The 20,321-nt window shown below is 37.9% G+C and overlaps 1 long non-coding RNA gene across 1 annotated transcript; it reads right to left on the bottom strand.

Moving 5' to 3' along the window:
• Positions 1-11,262: 11,262 nt before the first annotated feature.
• On the bottom strand, positions 11,263-12,487 carry LOC127162326 (uncharacterized). Its single transcript, XR_007827306.1, has 4 exons — positions 12,351-12,487; positions 11,798-11,884; positions 11,536-11,631; positions 11,263-11,441 (listed from the first exon to the last, which is right to left on the bottom strand). It is a non-coding gene; the product is annotated as an uncharacterized LOC127162326 (long non-coding RNA).
• Between the last annotated feature and the right edge of the window lie 7,834 nt (positions 12,488-20,321).

Raw genomic sequence — 20,321 nt, 5'->3', positions numbered from 1 at the left:
AGTATTCACATTTGAACAAAATCGTGCAATATGTCCTACTCCCTGACATCTAAAACAAACATCTAAATACTAGCATTAACATTAGCGCTGCTCTCAGGGCAGGAGTAAAAATAACAGTGCTAAACTGAATTATGCGCAGCTCTCAGGGCAGGAGTATTCAATAGGTTCGTATTACTGTTATTTTTTCTAAACTATGCACTGCTCTCAGGGCAGGAGTAAAAATAACTACTAAACTGAACTATGCGCTGCTCTCAGGGCAGGAGTACTCAATAGCTTCGTATTACTGTTATTTTTACTAAACTATGCGCTGCTCTCAGGGCAGGAGTAAAAATAACAGTACTAAACTGAATTATGCGCTGCTCTCAGGGCAGGAGTAAAAATAACAGTACTAAACTGAACTATGCGCTGCTCTCAGGGCAGGAGTATTCAATAGGTTCGTATTACTGTTATTTTACTAAACTATGCACTGCTCTCGGGGCAGGAGTACTCAATAGCTTCATATTACTGTTATTTTTACTAAACTATGCGCTGCTCTCAGGGCAGGAGTACTCAATAGCTTCATATTACTGTTATTTTTACTAAACTATGCACTGCTCTCAGGACAGGAGTAAAAATAACAGTACTAAACTGAACTATGCACTGCTTTCAGGGCAGGAGTAAAAATAACAGTACTAAACTGAATTATGCACTGCTTTCGGGGCAGGAGTACTCAATAGCTTCATATTACTGTTATTTTTACTAAACTATGCGCTGCTCTCAGGGCAGGAGTACTCAATAGCTTCATATTACTGTTATTTTTACTAAACTATGCACTGCTCTCAGGACAGGAGTAAAAATAACAGTATTAAACTGAATTATGCGCTGCTCTCAGGGCAGGAGTAAAAATAACAGTACTAAACTGAACTATGCGCTGCTCTCAGGGCAGGAGTATTCAATAGGCTCGTATTACTGTTATTTTACTAAACTATGCACTGCTCTCGGGGCAGGAGTACTCAATAGGCTTGTATTACTGTTATTTTTACTAAACTATGCGCTACTCTCAGGGAAGGAGTAAAAATAACAGTACTAAACTGAATTATGCGCTGCTCGGGGCAGGAGTACTCAATAGGTTCGTATTACTGTTATTTTTACCAAACTATGCACTGCTCTCGAGGCAGGAGTACTCAATAGGTTCGTATTACTGTTATTTTACTAAACTATGCGCTGCTCTTGGGGCAGGAGTAAAAATAACAGTACTAAACTGAATTATATGCTGCTCTCAGGGCAGAAAGAGGTTAGCATGGCGTAAACACTTTCATGTACATGCTTTCCATAAACTCAGGATCAAAACCTGAGCTGACAGAGATCAAGTTGATGATCAGCATCATGGTATTAGCAAAGCCGGATTGGACTGGTTTGGTTTTGTCCAGACTCAAAACTAATCCAGTTTACAAATCTGCCTCAACTGTATGAAAATAGTTTTAATGCATACAAACACTTGTATTGTAGCTTATAAAATAATAACAATTTGTAGCATTTTAATGCAATCAAGATGTTCAGTCAGGTTTTAGGCATTGTGAACTTTCCATCCTTCCTTGTTATAACGAAATTACAGATGCAATTACAGATGCATGTCTAACATCCACCTCTGATTCAAAGACCGTTATCACCTTTGCTATCTCCTCCAGTGCTAGCAGGGACAGTCGTCAACTTTCTCTTTGAGCTTCAAAGAGATTTCGGGGAGAAGGAATGATTCCCCCATCCACACGTGGAGCCACTACCCATGGCCCAGACTCACTCAAAATCCACAATACACATAGGAAAGGACATTGGGTCCATTTATCCACAATCAAACTATTCCAAAATGTGTATGTACTCCTGTGTTGTATGCATGTTCCTAGGTTACAGTAGCTTAGTTATAACACTGTAGTACTGTAGTGAAGCTCCAGTTACTTGAATCTAGACATATGAATGTATCACTGCCTTAATGTTTTCCAAACCCTGGCATGCCAAGTATCAAAATGACCGTCTTCTGTTTCCTGGGTGTATATCATGTCACCATAACTTGCACCATAATCTTTTTACCATACTTTGACTTAACATTGTACAAATCCTACAGACCACCAATAACCATGCAAAAAACAAAGGAACCTCTCCCGCTCAGAATTCACACCTCTACATTGGTCAGTCCACCAAATATGGGTGTGACTGGAGACTCATTAAAATCCCTAATCCAAACCAATCATTGCTCAATCCCTTTGAGACACAGTCTCCAAGACTCACCCCTGAGTCTGAGCTTCTGGCAGTTTTTATCTTCAAGTAACTTTGTCGATTCGCTGTGGACTCTCTGATCTTCAGAAGAACCAGACGAAAGCCCCCAGCTCACTCCTACTGAACTCATCAAGAACCTCTGTTGTCTACCACATCCGGACTCTTGTTCAGCAACAAAGCCAATGCAAGTAACCATTTTCAACTAGATAGATGCGTGTCTACGTTTCGGCCCCTTTGTTAAGGTAATTTTTGATTCTTTGCACTCTCAGAAAAAAAGGTACAATTCTGTTGCTGGGGCAGTACCCTAATGTCATCTTTGTACCTTACCTACCCCTAAACAGTACATATTAGTACCTTAAAGGTAGGGTTGTCATTGATAAATAATTTAACATATTTCCAAAGAATTAAGTTCAGTGGAGATGTTACACCAGTCAGGATCTAAACTGACAAGTTTCTCATTAAAAGACTGCCCAGGCTGTCCACTGCTATATTCAACTCAGTCTGCTCCATCACCTGAACTTCATAGTAAAATATACCCTGAGGAGCATCTATCCCTCTTGTCATCATAAATTTGTATGTCTTTCATCAAATTTGTAATGTTGCACCCCCCCCCCCCCAACCCCCACATTTTGATGTTCTTATGGTTCTATGCTGTCATATATCACTGCTTTCCCACATTCAGACATGATGAGTAATGAATAAGATGAATCAGCATCCAGAGTCACATTTGCTGTTAAAATGTTGAACATTCTGCTTATATGGATATAGTATGAAATAATGTTTTTCTTTAATAGTATCCCAGGAATATACTTTTTTGAAGCATTACACTTCATATATACTTCAAAGATTGTTGTATTAAGCAAACATGATGTTATGTAATACAATTGATACACTGCATATATTGTTATTACTTAATAATTCATGCAGCAATACTCACTGAAAACTATTAAGTTTATTGTTGTAAGAACATAATTAAATGTTTCATATAAAAGTTTCAGTCACACAAACTGCCTTTCATAATGCTATTATGAACAAACTTTTTATTTGAATCTCTTCTCATCTTGTTTCATTCTTTTTCAGTAACACTTAGGTCCCAGTAGTAACCTAATTAGCCAATGCAGTTAAAATTTTTCTATAATCCAACTGATCTTGATGGTGAATCATTAAATAATTTTGATAAATCGATAGAATTATATAAAAATGTAATAACCAAAAATGTAAGTATCTCTGCAATTTGTGAACATAGAGCATGATAAACCGAAAGGAAATATGGAAAGAAAATATGTACACCAGCTAGACATTTTGAAAGAATGACTAGCAGAAGTGTGATCAGTCTGAATTATTGTACAAATGTACATCAAAACCATACAAACATATAAACCATCATTTCATTAATCATTTGGGGTCTGAACCATTTGATTGCATTTATCCAGTGACAGTTTGTATTCAAACTCTTAAAGTATATAAATATAAAAACATGAATACATTTTACTTACTAAAAGAAAGAAAGTATTAGTTATGTAGGGTCCACAGAATAGAATTCATCAAGACATGTTTTAATATTATACACCACCTGAACAAATAATGAATTTTATTCATTTTTTTAAAGGTAATTGTGATTTTTTTTTAATCTCACAATTCTTTCATCACAGTTACCTTTGTATTATTTTTTATTCCATGATAGAAACCAAAAAAAAGGGAGATAAAAAGTTGCAATAACACAGTTGCAGTTACACACTGTTAATGTTTTGTAGATCCAAGAATTAATTGATTAATTGCATTCTGAAGAACATAAAAATTATTAACTCTGAGGAATAATAAATATTAAAAAAATAGGAAAAAAGATTCAAATAGCAAAAACATTTGAGTCACCAGAAACAATGATCTAAGATATACACATTTCCTCATGTGACAAAGTATACAAATAAATACCTTTTTACCTCTGTAATTATGAATGAACACAGCTAGCAGTATTTCAGCAAAACCGCTAAGCACAGTTATAACTGTATTTTTTTTTTTTTTTTTTTTTTTTTTTTTTTTTTTGGTCATTTGCTGTTTTTTTTTTTTTTTGTAATATTTGTACATTTGTTTGTTGTTAAATATCTGTGCAAAAAGGATAATGCACAATGAATACTGCAAAACTAATCTCTACAGTTGGACAATGACCAGCTCATCGTCCCTTACTTATTAAATCTCCTCTCTTTCTTTTACACATTAACACACATTTCAGCTCTTCAAATGACCTGATCTTGAATCTATAGCTCCACTAATAATCAGGAGGGTCAAACAAATTAACTTCATCTCTGAAGGACATCTATGCTAAAAGAAGAGAAAATATTGTGTCAGAAAACATACAAAATGGTGTGTTGACATGCATATGTTTTCATTTTAACATAAAACATTCCCAGAAGCTCACTTTGAGCTCACTTCTAGGTTTAAAGTTATATGGAAATTAAAAGCTCACCACCAAGAATAAGTATTTGTGTGGCCTGTAATAATCTGTTTGTGTCTGCTTCAACTTGGCAGACAAACTTTTAAAGCACTTACTGTATTAATTTGTTAACATGAGGCGAGAGCTAACCTGTTATTCTAGTCAGAAAATGTATGATTTGTTAATATTTGGTCAAGATACAACTATTTGAAAATCTGGAATCTGAGAGTGCAAAAAAATCTAAATATTGAGAAAATCGCATTTAAAGTTGTCCAAATGAAGTTCTTAACAATGCATATTGCTAATCAAAAATTACGTTTTGATTTATTTACGGTAGGAAATTTACAAAATATCTTAATGGAACATGATCTTTACTTAATATCCTAATGATTTTTGGCATAAAAGAAATCTGATCATTTTGACCTATACAGTGTATTTTTGCCTATTGCTAACAATTTTTCCCACACGACTTATGACTGGTTTTGTGGTCCAGGGTCACATATACTATATGAATTTCAAGCACATTTTATTACATTTAAGAGTATTTCTTATTCACTTAATCTGTGTCTCTAGCATGTGACTTCTCAGTCTGACTCTGCAGTGAATATTGTCTGTCATATACAGTCATGATGTGTTTCACACTGAATCTATCTGTGTGTCTCTGTAGTTTCTGAACTCAAACTGACTCATAGTAGCCACTTAAGATCAGGTTCAGGATACCAACCTTAGATTCACACTTTTGTCAAGACAAAGTAAAATAGAAATACTCAACACTATATCACGCATAAAAACAATGGCTGCATCCGAAAGCTCTAAAATGCTGCCTTCGGAGGCAGCATTCCAAGGCAGGAAGGCATCAAGGCACGTCCGAATTCTAATTGTGCTTTCCTTCCTGTCTCCGGAGGTACCTTCTTCTGATGGAATTTTGAAGGCAGCATAGATGTATCCTTCGCTGCCTTCAATTTCCCACAATCCTGTGCGTGTGCGTTATATATGCTATATAAATAAAGATATTCTGGTGAAATTAGACTTGTTACTTTATATAATAGATGAGATCTTGACCATGATATTCTTTATGAATTGTAATAGTGTAAAAAGCATAATAAATAATATTGTTTGTAATAATAGTATTTAATAAAATGTTAAAAGGGTTCAAATGAGTAGTGAATAAGAATATTTACAATATTCTACCAATTATAACGAAACAGCCACTAATAATAATGACCTGTTCTGCAATATTACTTGCATTACTTTATTTATTTAAGCAAAAAGTAGCTGCCAGTCGTCTTCTCCGACTTACAGACCTTCAGTGGGTAATTGAGATCTTTATGTATTATTAAAGCATTTATTTATAACTGTATAAGATCGTTTTTCTACAAAATCTACAACTTAACCGTTAGGTAACCTAGCAACGGCGTCACGTTCTGCTGCCTCTGAAGTCTGTCCGAAACTGTTTTTAGAGTTTCCTTCGCAGCCTTCGAAGTCACTGCCTGATAAGACAGCGAGGCAGCAAGTCAGCTGACTAGGCTTTCGGACGCAGCCAATAGGTGTGTTCGAGTTCATCTACGGCTACAGACGGCGATCAACGAGAGTAGCCGAGAGCAGTTGAGGGCGGAGCTGAAAACGGAGGCGTCAAGACAGACACTTTCTGCTCTCGTTAGTAAAGCTCTCGCGGCGTTTGTATGCTTTATCACAGATGAAGTGAATTAAATGCAATATTTATCAAATACACAGACTTTTCAAAAGCGTTTTCATGAGCAACAGAAACAAGTTTCATATACTGCTTAATACAGCGCCATCTGAACAAGAATAATGATCAACATAAACATATGCTATTTAATACTACTACTAATAAAGTGGGGGTTAATTAAAGTGGGGTTATTTATGCTTTTATCAGTGTTTTATGATAAATCTGACTCAATATAACATTGCGACTACAGTAAAAACACTTTTATTGTCCTAAAAACACAGACTTGTCAGCATTATCGGACTTGAGGATGTTAGAATAAACCCAAAACACACGTGATCGTTGTCATGCGGTGAATCTGACCAATCGTGAAACAGCCACGTGGTCAGCAGCGCTCCTGCAGCCGCTCTGAAGAAACTGCGCTGGCTGAGTCAGCCGGCTGCTCTCGATTCGCTATCGCGGTACTTTGATGCCACACGTGACAGTCACGAGGCGTCCGCGCCGCCTCAAGTCGGACAAAATTTCTAACCGGCATACACTGCTTCAAGTCAGAATTTGATTGAGCTGCGCAGCGTTGCGTTAAGTCGAACACACCTAAGGTTACACATACTGTGATGAGCGTCCCGAGGATTCGCCAGCGTCACCCTGGAAACGGACAAGCCACACCTGCATGTCCTCATCACGGACAGATCGGCCTCAGCTGCGGCTCATCAAACAGCGTCCTTATAAGCGGAGGGAACACGGCTAGTGGAGAGAACAATCTCCATGAAACAGAGGACTAACGCTTTCTTTTTCATATCTCTCCAGAGAGCAGCTGAGGCCCAATCTCCCTTCTACACGAGCACCATCGGACCCACTACTGCACAAGAGGGAAAGCACTCCATTTCACCGGAACACCTACCCGTATTCTTTGCACCTTCTTCACTTTTATCAATAAAATCCACCCTCTGGGCTTTAATTTGAGCTCTCCTTGTCGTGTGATTCTTCACCCCATGACAGATTGGTGGAGAATGCGGCAATAAAAAGTGAAGAATCACCGACAAGCGATCTCTACGGTGACCGGGAGGGGACACCTTCGGTTCACTTAAGTTTGTCGTGGCCACGACATATCAACTAATGGGAACGTGACATTATGTCGTGGCCACGAGATATTAATTCGTGGGAACGTCACAAGATCATTTTGTCGAGGTAACGACATCCTTACGTCGTGGCCACGAGATGCTATGATGAGGCAATGACATCCATTTCTCGTGACCACGTCTTATTATGTTGAGGAAACGGCATGCGCTTCTCGTGGCCACGAGTTTAATGCGTAAACAAACCTGCGTGACCATAGTAACCTGGGATTATCAGAGATAGATTTGCTGTCTATGTGAATGCTGTCTGTGCGCGATGCATTCGAAAGAAGTTTATCATTAATTAATATTACCCAAAGTACATCAAATAAAATAGGCCTACAAGATATTTTTATCCAACCTTCTATTAACTGATCATTTTTTCATTATTATTATTATTATTATTATTATTAGCCTATTATTTTATTTTCGTTTCTGTTTAATCTCTTTACTTAACGTTCTATATGTACTGTAAATGCTCAACATATGTTGTATGACTGGGATTTTTACTGGAATGCAGTTTAAAGGTTGAATTATTTTATTTTGTTTCGTCTAATTATAGTGTTTCACTGAGGAATAATTAATTCACGTAGTTTAATTTGTAAATGAAAACACACTCATTTATTGTCACACACGGGCATAAATACAGTCATAAAGTCAAAACTTTATTGGCATAATTGTCAAGCATTAATAAAATTAGCCCTAACCAGTTATTAAAGTAATAATAGCCTAACCATAATAATAATAATAGGCTAATAATAAATTATAAGTGACTTATAAGTGGCCAGGGGCGGATCTAGAAAATAATTTTTAGGGTGGCAAAGGGCCAAAGGGCCAAATGCCACATGGGGTCTATGAGGGGTGGCAACATCAAAGAAAGCCCCTATGCATAGTGTTTGGGGATTTATAGTCTGACATACACAGTTGTGTTCACAAATATTGCATTACCATTAAGTAATCATCTATACTGTTTAAACAGTAACATTTCAAAAAAAACATTTCAATGTACATTATGGGACCAAGTCAATAAACAATATATATATATATATATATGTAATATATATATATAAACCTCAACAGGTTATACAGTAAATGTTTCTGAGCTTGTATCACTAAAGAAGACATGCAATTCTGTTAAATTACTACTTAGACGGTATAAATCACATTTTAGTGCAAGTTTAAGATGTTAATGTTGATGATTTCATGTTAATTTCCTAACATTAGAAAGAAATATTATAATATCAAAGCACTGAAACTGGATCAGTTTTGGAAACAGTGTTTGATTTTCTGTTATTAACAGAGGTGGGAATGTCTGTAATCACCCACAACACACTATAAACCAGGGGTGCTCAATCCTGCTCCTGGAGATCTACCTTCCTGCAGAGTTCAGCTCCAACCCTGATTGAACAGACCTGAACCAGCTAATTAGGATCTGAAAGAGCATTTGATAATTACAGACAGGTGTGTTTGGTCAGGGTTGGAACTAAACTCTGCAGGATGGTAGATCTCCAGGAGCAGGATTGAGCACCCCTGCTATAAACCATATAATCTAGCAACTGCATAGCAAGAGCCTAGCAACCACCCAGAACATCCTAGCAACCAACTAGCAACACTTTAGCAAACATCTAGAACATGTAACTGACCAAACTATTTATGTTTTTAAACAAGTCTTAAGACAAGCCAGAATAAATATGTCTTTCAAACGTTTCGATCTAGTTATTACAGGTATTTTTAAATGATTACACACAATTCAAATACAACGATGACTCTCCTGCCCAATGAACACTTGTGAGATCAATAACACTTTTTGCAACAACAATTTGCAACTCAATGTCTATTACAGTATACAACATAAATTAAATTACAGATTGCTAATTCAGCAATTAACTTTTGGAGGGGAAAAAAAAATATTTTTACTACTGTAAAGTAATCTTGCAGCAGATGAAAAGCACTAGAAAAGTTCAAATAACAAAGAACTGTATATGAACTTGGTATGCACCACAATACAGTACAGTAGAAAATTAACTTGAAGATTAAATTCAGCATCCTCTGCACATTTGGCTAAATTTCATTAGAGTATACAGTACTATTTGATCTCCTGACACAAGACTCTATCTCTAGGTAGTCATTTCTCAGTTCTATAAAAATGCAGTAGACTACACATAAAAACTGGTTACAAATAAAATTTGACAGTCAGACTTTTGAAGGTGTACAACATGTACTACAGTTTACTGTACATATAAAATAGTGAAATTTCCATCACCTAATATACTGGTACTGTACTGTAATTATACTGTATGTGTAAGTATAATACCCATGTAAATGATTGGTTCATTTCTCTCCTCTTTCCGTTGTTGGATGCAGAGATTCTGATTGGTGTGTCATCAGTTTTGCTACTTAATGTTTATCTTTAACTTTAAACTTTTTGAGAAATGTGTCTTTGTTTTTAGCACTGAATGAATGGTTTGCAGGGCCGGCCCAAGCCTTCAGGGGGCCCTACGCAGAATTTTATTTGGGGGGCCCTCTGTGCCACCAATATGACTAATTATTGTCAATCCTTTATTATTCGCACACTATAAATCTAACACACCCAATATAATTTTTTTTTTTTTTTTTAGGGAACACTCTAAACCCGGTTAAGTTAAATTTACTTAAAAAACTTAAGGAAACTGGTTGCCCTAAAAAATGTAAGTAACGTTTACTGGAAAACTTGAAGTAATCATTACTTAAATATAAGAGTCATTTTAACAACCATTTTAAGTTGAATTTACTTAATGCTTTTAATTTATCTAATTACTCCATTCCTCTAATAGGTACTCACTGACTCCCAGAGTGCATTGCAATATGAATAAATTATGCAATTGCTTTGCTTTACTGTTGTTGTTTGTATTTGCCAATTTCATTTGCTGTCTTGTGTCAGTAGTAGCACAACAAAAAACAAACAAAAAAAAAGCTCATAAAATGGTTATTGATACAGTTAATAAAAATAAATAAAATTGAGTTGTTACCACTGTTGTGATTCACATGCTGAATGTTGAAGTCTGTGTGTGACTCACGCACATTACCCCAAATATTAAAAGATTGTATCAACACAGATACAAGGTTCTTGTAGTGTTTATAAAAAATAGAAAAACAGTAAAATTGTAAAAGATCATTAATCAACATGAACAGTATGCAACCTAATTATTTAATTAAAATATAGGTCACCTTCTAAAAGCAACCTATTTATTACTTTTCTTTCTTTGAAATCAAAAAACTCTGATTTCATGTTGTATTGCTGCAACAATAGAAAGAAAACTATAGTAATATAAACAAAGTTCCAAATGCCCAACCAAAAGTAACACTATTCACTATAATGGTGAGTATTAAAAAAAAAAAAAAAAATTGTGATGTTCTCTCTAATATTTCAGTTGTGTTGAAAATTCAACATTCAAGATGACTTGGGGAAATGAGTGAATTCAAGTAGTGAAAGAAAGATGTGAGTGAAAAGTCTACTAAAAATTGTCCCATCTCAAAAACTTTTTCTTCTTCTTCTTCTGTTATGTTGCACATTAGCAACATATTAGTGCACTGCTGCCTCTCACTGGTTTATTAATGTCAGTGGTTTCTTTGTGGATACTTGGATATTTTAAGTAAACATCACTCAAAGCAAGTAAGTAAATTGTTTTATTTGCCTTGAAAGTAGCTGTAACTTAATAAAACCTAGTAAGTATAGTAACTAAGTAAAGATAACTAATTGTAACTAAGTAAGGTAAACTATTGGGTTTTACAGTGAATGTAAAGTTTTCCTTTATAGGCAATGGTCCTCTACTTACAAGATCAGTCCTTTCAGAGTCAGACAGGATAGATGTCCACTCAGTTGGGTCAACTGGAGGAGCTGCTGATCCATGGTGTAGGCTGGAAGTAGCTGAGGGAGTAGATGTGACATCGATCCCAATGGCCACAGAACTAGAATGACCTATATGGAAATTTAATTAAAAATTATATTTAGAAATATTAATCACAGGATATTCTACAGTAAACTGAGCAAACACACAGTGCTACTAACTTACCAGCCACCTCCACTGAGGTTGAAAGAGACGTAGAAGGAACTGTAGGATCAGTGGATAAAGGTGCTGGTGAGTGCTCCTCACCTGCAGAGGATGTACCTTATTAAAGATAAAAATAATAATTATTATTATAAAAATATAATAATATAAAATAAAAGTAGCCATGTTAGATTTCATACTAAAAGGTGATGCTTTCTGTGAAAAACAAACAAATGAACAACAAAAAAGGTATAAACAAATTGATCTAGGATTGTTTTAAACTCACATGGAATATCATCATCAGCTGTAGCACTGGTACTTGAGGCAGATGGCATTGGTTGTGCCCCACCTCCAAAATATTTCAACAGTGCTCCTAAAAAGTTTCATAAGAGTATAGTTGAATGAACAATGTTATTTTAACAGAAAAGCTATTTCAACAACAATAACAACAGTTATTTTAACATCAACCTATATGACACAGCACCGCAGCAAGCCATCTGTACACCTAAAACATTAAGACATAATGATATAATAACACAGACCCCAAACGTAGGCCAATGTAAGTAATGTTAAACTGTTATCAGTACCAAAGTTATAAAACAGAAGCTTATTTTTATTACAAAAACATAATCTAGGAAAGTTATTTTTACACAGAATGAAAAAACCTGAATCTTAATCCAGCTAAGTAATATGTTGTATTATAATATATTAATATTGCAAATCTTAAATTTGCGGATGTTAAATAAAACATTAACTTTCTTGTTTGCTTAATTAACTAGCCGGCTAACGTTAGCTTGCAATTTAGCCTCGTTTAGTTTATACTCATTTTTTTAACTTACCTTTATCTTGCTGTTTTTTCTCTTCCTGATTTCTTCCGTTTTCTTTCTTTCTGCACCAGAAAGATATGTCCTTTTTTGTGACATTGTTAATCGTTTTGCTGCAGTGACGCTGCTTCTTCAATTAATTTAAATTACCTCAGTCAGGCATCGTATGGCTGTCATACTCCAGCTGTGCATGCATCCTGCAGGAGCCAGTTAAAATAATATTGCGTTGTTTTTTGTTTTTTTTTTTAATTGAATAATGGATTTCATTATCAATATGATATCCATTGAAATATTATACATATATAAATAAAAAATTAAAATAAAAAAAAACGATGTAATTTCATGTACTCTTGGGGGCCCCCTGGTGGCCATGGGGCCCTAAGCAGCCGCTTAGTTCGCTTATGCCTTGGGCCGGTGCTCTGGTTTGGGAATATAAGCCAACTAACATTACATTGTGTTAACAGTCGAGAAAACTGCAATACGACCAGATGCTTACATAACTCTGCTATTAGTTTCCGTAATCGGCATCTTCTTATTGATTTCACGCTATTATATTTTTTCGTCGGATACGCAAAAAGGCCTATATCCATGATGAACGTGGTGCGAGCGGTCAAAGAATCGGATCACCAAACAATTACGCGATGAATCTCAGACCTATCCATCCGGACGGGATTAGATTTCTCAGAGGACTTCTGAGTTAGCTGAGAAGCAGTAATTATGTGATTCACGAACAAATGTAAAACAATTCGTTAGTGAACTGGGCCGCGCTTTGTGTTTTTGACTCAAAAAGAACCGATTCATAAGAGTCATTTGTTAATGAAGTCCAATACACTGGGCGCGCGCTGCGTACGCGTGCAACCATCGTGCACATTTTATTGAAAGATGTGTTTTTGCCATTATTTTGCTTTACGCCGTCATCGCTGCGGCCAAAGCACATGAAACACTGCTCACATTTATTCTGTGATAATTCTGGGGTGGCAGGTGGGGTGGCACAGCTTTTTCTTAGGGTGTCAGTTGCCACCCCGTGCCACCCCGGTAGATCCGCCCCTGTAAGTGGCTATATTTTTATATTTATTGTGTATCGCTTTGCCTAACGTTCCGCCCTATATGCTAGTATTTGCTATATTTTGCAAATACTGTAAACGACAATTATGCCAATAAAGTTTTGACAGAAGTTTTGATTGTATTTATGCCTGAGTGTGACGATAATGATAATATTATGCGATGCTGTCTATGCGAATGTTGTCTGTGCCCGATGTAGACAGCATTCAAAAGAAGTTGATCATGAATAAATATTACATAAAGTATATCAAATAGGCCTACATTTTACATCAACATTTTATGCATCCCACAATCTTTTAAGTCCATTAACTGATCCTCTTTTTTCTGTAATATTTGTATCATTCCTTTATATTCGTACCTTAATTTCGATCTCTTTACTTAAATGCTCGACATGCCAGTACAATTTTGAATATGTAATATTGGGATTTTTACTGGAATGCAGTTTAAAGGTTGAATTTGACATATATTCTATTTTATTTCGTCTAATTAATACACTAGCCTATATACTGACGTAGTTTCATTTGTAAATCATTTATCGTCACACACAGGCATAAATACAATCAAAACTTCTGTCAAAACTTTATTGGCATAATTGTCGTTTACAGTATTTGCAAAATACAGCAAATACTAGCATATAGGGCAGAACCTTAGGCAAAGCGATACACAATAAATATAAAAATATAGGCACTTATAAGTCACTTATAATTTATTATTAGCCTATTATTATTATTATGGTTAGGCTATTATTATTTTAATAACTGGTTAGGGCTAATTTTATTAATGCTTGACAATTATGCCAATAAAGTTTTGACTTTATGACTGTATTTATGCCCGTGTGTGACGATAAATGAGTGTTTTCATTTACAAATTAAACTACGTGAATGATTCATTCCTCAGTAAAACACTAGTCTAATAAATAGACAAAACAAAATTCAACCTCTAAACTGCATTCCAGTAAAAATCCCAGTCATATAACATATATCGAGCATTTACAGTGTAGCGTCTGCTTAGGTTCATTGATGATCGTTTAGGATTTACATTGTAGAGAACCTTTTAGCCTTTTGACATTTGCATATAAATTACAGACATGGCCTCACTGTTATGTGTAGTGCTGGACGGACGAGACACAATACAAACAAACAATTTAATATAAATCTTCAGGCAGGAACAGGCAGGAACAGGCAGGAACACAGCGATACATCCACACACATCAAATCAACATTAAGGACCGACAGCAAACTCAGGACACAAGCAGACTTATAAAGGGTAAAACTAATTACAGACAGGTGTAGACAATAATCAGGGAGAAACCAAAGTCAATACAACAACAGGGGGAGACAATGGGAGAAACCAACGACAAGCACAGACATAAATGTGACATTACGCCCCCCTCTGAATAGGCGCGTCTCGCGCCGTACAACATACAAAACAAAACAAGAGAGTAGGTGGGCGGTTCAAGAGGCCATGGCCGGACAGACAGTTCAAATAAACATAACATAGTCCAGGGGGGTGATGAAGGTGGAAGGAGCCAAGGAGGAAACAGGAGGGACCCGGAGCAGGAGAAGCAGAGGGAGACCCAGACCGCAGCCATGATGTCGACCCACGGTGGAGCCGACGGAGGGAGGAGCCATGGTGGAGGAAAGGCTGACGACTCCAGGGGGCCGACCGACAGAGGCGGAGCAGCTGGTGGAGGAGCCCGAGACGGAGACGGAGAGCCGAAGATACAGGGCGACACCGAGGATCCGGAGGGCCAAGGCGGAGCCCTAGGCTCTGGCGACCAAGGCGTAGACGGAGATCCGGAGGTCCGCGGCGGAGCCGGAGCGACAAAGGATGGAGGCTGTGCCGGAGGGAGGGAGGAGTCCTTAGGAGCCGGTGGGACGGAGTGACGAGGCGCAGCCGGAGGAACAGAGTCCTGAGGTGATGGAGGGATGACGACCGACCAGGGCGGAGCCGGAAAGACGAGGGAGCCCGGTGGAGCTGGTGGACCGACGGGTGACGATGGAGACGAGGGCGCTGAGAGCCGTGGTGGAGCCGCAGGGTCGGAGGGCCGAGGCGGAGTTCTGGAATCTGAGGCTGGAGGCGGAGATGAGGGATCCTCCAGCCATGACGCCGATGGAAGCTGGCAGACACGCGGCGAGCCCACTGCACAGGTGGAAGACTGAGGGTGAGCAGAGGGGCTGTCAGGGGACAGCGGTGCGCAGACAGATGTTGACATAGGCAGAAGAGGGAGGGTGGGTGGGGATTCCATACAGGCAGGTTTAACGTGACAGGTAGATATTTCCGTAAAGAAGTCTATTAAATCCCCAGAGTTATTTTCTAGCACTTCATTAGAAAAGTCAATTAAGTCCCCAGAGTTGTTCTCCAGCTCACCCCCAGCAGTGGTGCAGTGGGCAGGGCTCTCCATAGCCCTCACTTGCTCCATGTTGCACTCCCCCGTCACGGTAGCTGTAGCCGGCTCTCGCACCTGATCGGACGTGTAAGGCTCAGGCTCTGTGGCGATCTTTGGCTCTGTTGCTCGTGGCTCTGGCTCATCATCCGCGGTGAGCTCGGGCTCAAACTCCACGTGTCGGGATGCTGGTTGGCTGGGCTCTGGGTCTTGAGTGGGGCTGGTGTCATCCTCCGCGGTCAGTGAAGCTCTGCAGGACACCAGCACCCACTCGATGTAGTCGGCGAAGCTCTCTCGTGGACCCTCCCCGGACAGCTGCGCTTTCGTGGCGATGTTCAGTCCAGCACGGTAGAATGTGCAAAGGCTGCTGTCCGGGTAGTGAGTGAGTGGTACGAGGTGGACGAAGTCTCTAGTGTGGTCCACGAGAGAGCGATTCCCCTGCTCCAGGAGAAGAAGGAGGACGGCGGGGTTATCCATAACAAAAAACAAAAAACAAACACTGAGAAAAAACCGGGAAAAATAAAGCAGGGAAACGCCGGGGACAAACTGTTTCGGTCGGTCCTTCTGTTACGTGTAGTGCTGGACGGACGAGACGAGCGACGAGATACAATACAAACAAACAATTTAATATAAATCTTCAGGCAGGAACAGGCAGGAACACAGCGATACATCCACACACATCAAATCAACATTAAGGACTGACAGCAAACTCAGGACACAAGCAGACTTATAAAGGGTGGAACTAATTACAGACAGGTGTAGACAATGATCAGGGAGAAACCGAAGTCAATACAACAACAGGGGGAGACAATGGGAGAAACCAACGACAAGCACAGACATAAATGTGACACTCACGTTCTACATTTATATGGGTGTTTAATGGTCTATGGTTCCCTCCTTGCTCTCACGAAGATGCTAAGCAGATCAACTCTTGTCTCCCCATTTGACTTCAACGGCATTCCATGAGGGAGGCAATCACCAGCACCAAGCACCTCAGATCCTTGGTGGCTGGCAGACTATTCCCAATACACATAACGCACACACATAGAAACCTTTTTCTTTATTTAGACTATATTTAACCAGTTATAAATGTACTTGGTATATGCATGTGTTGCTTGTATGTTTCTATACTATATTAGCCCAGTTACCCCTCGTTATTGGTACTAGTTAATCTCTAAATGTGTATTTTCAATGTATGAATGTATCTCTGGTTTAATACCTTCTAGATGTTTCATTCTTGGTATCAAAATGATCTGCATTTTATTTTCTGAACAATGGTGTACACCATGTGATTAGAAAATGCATCATACTGTTTGTACTATGTTGTGGGTAAAACTGCATCAATTCCCCAGGCCAGCAATAAACATGCAAATGGGCCATAAACGGAGACAAAGAGAAGTTCTCCCGCTCAAAAATCCAAACTTTGTATTGGCCAATTCACCCAAAGGTGGGTGTGGTAGGGAAACTATCAAAAGACCCTAACACCAACCCATCCATGCTCAAACCCTTCGAGACACTCTCCAAGACTCATCCTTTGAGTCAATTTTCCAGTAGTTTATCTTCAAGTAACTTTGTCGACTCGCTGTGGATTTTCCTATCTTCGAACGAACTAGAGAAAACCTCCAGAACACCTAAAAGAATTCATCGAGAACTTCCATTGTCTACCGCATCAGGACTCTCGTTCAGCAACAAAGCCGATGCAAGTAACCTTTACAACTATTTAGATGCGCGTTTTAAGTTGAGCCCCTGTTTAAGGTGATTTTGCTTCTCTGATGATTCTCATGTGATCGCTGGTTAACTGATGCTAAATACTGCCATTCTTGCATTCTCTCTCTCTCTCTCTCTCTCTTTTCTCACTTTCTTTCTCTATGTATATGTACACGTGTTTTGCTTAGTTAGGTATTAACAGTGCTATAAAACAATATTTATGATTTAGTGCTGTATAAAAAAACTGAATTGAATTAACCATAAATGCAGATCTGCTTGATATATATGTGATGTGAACTTCATAAACAGGTTTTTATACACTAAGACAGTTTGTGATTGTGATTATTGTTTATTGATTGTCACCAAAATGGGGCCATTCAAAACCTTTATAAAGTCACTCTTCCTCTGTAAACTGTCTACTCATGACTGACACAACACATGAAGGTAAGGGTTTCCCACACAAGAATATAATGAAACACAAACGTGTTTATCTCCCTCTCTCCCTTTCCTACTTAGACGAGAAACCGCTATATTACGTAACGTTAGTGTCGGATATTAACGAGTTTGACGCGCTTGATTAACGATTATTAGTTTCTGTTACGGGTAAGTAGTATCAATACTCGTAGATGACCAATATTAGCTTTGCTTTAGCCTGGTTACATATCGTTTGCTATCGTGTGTAACGTTATATCTAAGCTAACACTGGTCTCTCACCAAACATCTTCCCTGTTCTCCTCACAGCACAACTCAATTCGTCTCATCTGACCGTTGTTCTGTCTAATCCTGGGCTGTCCCTGCTCTCTTGGCCACATAGCAGACTCATAATTGTATGTGTGGTCCGTCATACGAGTATAAACAAACATTTAAAATTTCCTCCGCGTCCGAACGATCATTGCGATCCATTGTTTTTCTATTGTTTATGTAGCACAGGTGATTTAAGTCACACAGATAGAGTTGAAAAAAAAGAAAAAAAAAACAATAAGCAGAACACACACAATACATAAAACAGTGATTTATTTCATTTTGTTATATTTCTTTAAATTTAAACAAAGAGAGAAAAATAAGTTTTCTTTTTGTGTGGAAAGACTGTTTTTGTATGTTTTTTTTGTTTATGTGAGCTGTTATATTCAGTTAAATTACGTATGTGAAAAAAGTGGTACCGTCCCTTTAAGCCTGCTCTTCCGAGAACGTGCTCCCCTGTAGAGGGAGAGTTAAATCCTCCATTTTGTGATAGAGTGACAGAGCAGAGCTGATGCCGATGATTGTGTCTGACGATTGCTGTTAGTGATGAAAACATTCATAAATTCATCATTTGCTAGGGATTTGGTCAGGTTTTTGTTCTGGTGGAACTGAAAGTTCTGGAAATCACTTGATGGCGAGCCCCCACGGATCTGGACGTTCAGTTGACTGAATAAACCTCCCATCGTGAAACTAAGGTTTTCTCCTATATGAGGTGGGATCTCAGCTTACACATTTTTTTTTTCATTTTTTCATCATTCTCAGTTGGAAGTACTGGGAAATTTGTCTTCCTGGACTCTCTTAAGGACTCAAAGATTTTTATTTTTTTTTCTTCTACTGCCCATCCACGTGGCACGGAGTTAAGGTTGAACTGTTTTTTTCTCTTTTCTTCATTGACTGATGGAAAAAAGGGAAATAGACTGATTTTAAGTTATAGAGACTAAAGGAAGGAACTGTTTGATTTAACAAAACTTGATTTGAAAGAAAACTGAAAATCCATTGGATTTGGGTCTTTATTGACTCTGAGACACTTAACTGATTCACATTGTGAGTTCGAATTTCATGAATGGAAAAAAATTCCTAAATTGATCTCACATACTTATAGATGTATAAGTGTGTTTACAAGGTGCACCTATAGGGGTTGTATTTGGGTACAATTTGGTATTTGTATTCTGTGAGACCCGTATATTGTTTATTCTTTCTGCTATTGTATCATTGTTTATATTTTTGTTTCTTTCTTTTACATTGGCCATATCTTATAGTAAATGCCCAGCTGGCAAATAAGAAAAAAACACATTGAATATTTTCTTGGCTCGAGCATTTGTTGTAGTTTGCAGGCTCCATAGCCGAACCTAACTGGTCCAAATAACATCTGCAAATTGCACTTGAAAAACAGAATAAAAAAAAAAAAATATAGCACAAAGAATAACTTTTAGTTATTATAACTGCACACAGGTGTTACATTTACATTGACCGCACTCCCTCTTGTTACGTCACTTCCGGTTTTGCCGGTTTTCAGATGCGGAACTAAAATTTTCTCACAAAAACGACCCCAGAATCCTTAATTATCGTATTTTTAAGGTATAGTTTCAAGAAAATCTAGTTCCTATTATTTTTCTATACATCAACTCACTGGGGTCGCTAACCTGGAATATGCACTTTAACCTCAAACGCTCGTCTTGTCTCATCTCTGGGATGTGCATGCACAGTCATTGTAATCTGGGTCAATACAGTTAGGGTATGTCGAAAAACTCCAATCTTGTTTTCTTCTACAATGCCAAAATTGCCCAACATCGCTGTTTTACATTTTTTTGTAAAGGGAGTTTGATTTTCTCTGCATGTTCACTTTGTAAATACTGGGTCGGTACATCTGCAACGATTTAGGACGATTTTGAAGTTGGGAAAGAAAACGAGATGGGAGTTTTTTGACATACCCTAACTGTATTGACTGTATTGAACTGAGAAAAATCAGAGTTCACGCAAACTTAGACAAGACAAGCGTTTGAGAAATTCAGGAATGTTTTCCTCAAGAAACATTTCTTATCAACTAAAGAAAGAAAGACATGAACATATTGTATGACAAGAGGGTGAGT

The sequence above is a fragment of the Labeo rohita genome, unplaced genomic scaffold (genome assembly GCF_022985175.1).
Source record: "Labeo rohita strain BAU-BD-2019 unplaced genomic scaffold, IGBB_LRoh.1.0 scaffold_892, whole genome shotgun sequence".
Taxonomy (NCBI): domain Eukaryota; kingdom Metazoa; phylum Chordata; class Actinopteri; order Cypriniformes; family Cyprinidae; genus Labeo; species Labeo rohita.
The sequence above is the reverse complement of the archived record's forward strand: the minus strand, read 5'-3'. Positions and strand labels throughout refer to the sequence as shown.